The sequence below is a fragment of the Nicotiana tomentosiformis genome, chromosome 3 (genome assembly GCF_000390325.3).
Source record: "Nicotiana tomentosiformis chromosome 3, ASM39032v3, whole genome shotgun sequence".
Taxonomy (NCBI): domain Eukaryota; kingdom Viridiplantae; phylum Streptophyta; class Magnoliopsida; order Solanales; family Solanaceae; genus Nicotiana; species Nicotiana tomentosiformis.
In genome coordinates, this window is record NC_090814.1 from 88,648,762 (window position 1) to 88,650,335 (window position 1,574).

The window sequence follows — 1,574 nt, forward strand, 5'->3', positions numbered from 1 at the left end:
ATATTTAATTACTTAAAATTCTTTATCTTGATTTCTTGAGTTTTCATTCGAAAGATGAAAATCAATTAGCCAAGTTAGAGAATTTAACTAAAGCTAATCGAAAGAGGCTTTATGTTTATATGATGTACTCATTTATGAAAAGTTGTTTTCTATGTCAATACTCTGAGTCTTTTGTTTTACTATGCTAATCGAAAGAGGCAAGATTAAATGAAAGACATGTGGTAGAAATATTATTTGTTAATCGAAAGAGGCAATTAATGTGTGGTATAGAAAATAAAACTTTCTAAAACTCCATTATAATCTTATATAAAGTGGATGCACAAAATCTCAACTCCTTTAACTTACAAAATCAAAAACAATTGTTCTTGTTTTCAAGTAGATTATAAATTTAACTCTTTTCACCGAATAGACTCTCTTAAATAGTAGGATGGATAATATGAATTTGTAGCATGGATTCTCCAATCTATGTGGACGATATCATAAACTATACTATAATTTGACAAGTACGAGCGATAAAATCATATACATATTGTGTTCGTCAAATTTTTGGCGCCGTTGCCAGGATTGGCAATTGTCTACTTCAGATTAATTATCCTCTTACTAATTTGAGAAACAATTTTTTTTCTTGTCTCTCTTTCAGGAATTGCAGCTAGTGTATGACCCGTTCCTCTTCAAAGGAGTTGGTTGAATACGATCCTGAAATTGAAAGATCTTTGCGGATAAGCAAAAAGGGACAGAAAACAACCTCTCTTTCGTCATCACATAGAAACATGGAATATGAGGAAGATCCACCACAACCACCAGTTGTACCAATAATTCCACCTGTCCCTGAGGACCAATTTGATGAAGTGGCCCCCAGTCCAACAAACATGATTCTAAGGGATTATGCCAGAACAGATTAGTTTGACTGTGAATCAAGTGTTAGAAGGCCATTAGTGGCTGCTAATAACTTTGAAATCCGAACTGACTTAATTCAAGCCATACAACAAAATCGTATATTCAATGGAGAAGCCAGTGAGGATCCTTATACTCATTTGATAGATTTTCTTGAATTGGTTGAAATAACAAAATACAATGGTGTCTCACTAGATGCAATTAAGCTACGCTTGTTTCCCTTCTCTTTAAAAGGAGAAACAAAATTATGGCTACGTAGTTTACCTAGAGGATCTATTACAACATGGGACCAAATGACTCAAAAATTTCTTAGTAAATATTTTTCCCTAGCCAAAGCCACTAAAATGAGGCAGGACATAACTAATTTTGTGCAAACTGACACAGAGTTAGTCTACCAAGCATGGGAGAGACTGAAAGCTATGTTGAAAAAATGCCCACATCATGATATCCCTGAGCACATGCAATTATATATTTTTTTATTATGGCTTAAAGCCATCAACAAGAAATATTATAGATGCTGCAGCTGGAGGTGCCATAATGGGAAAGACCACTGCAGAAGCTTTACATTTACTAAATGAGATTTCTGAAAATGCGGTTTAATGGCCATTTGACAGAATTATTCTTAAGAAAGCTGCATCCATAAACCAATATGATGTCCTGACAACCTTGTCAAAACAAAT

The 1,574-nt window shown here is 33.9% G+C and overlaps 1 non-coding gene across 1 annotated transcript; it reads right to left on the bottom strand.

The window, feature by feature from the left end:
• Positions 1-1,235: 1,235 nt before the first annotated feature.
• LOC117278329 (small nucleolar RNA R71) lies at positions 1,236-1,342 on the bottom strand. Its single transcript, XR_004508705.1, has one exon. It is a non-coding gene; the product is annotated as a small nucleolar RNA R71 (small nucleolar RNA).
• Positions 1,343-1,574: the final 232 nt, after the last annotated feature.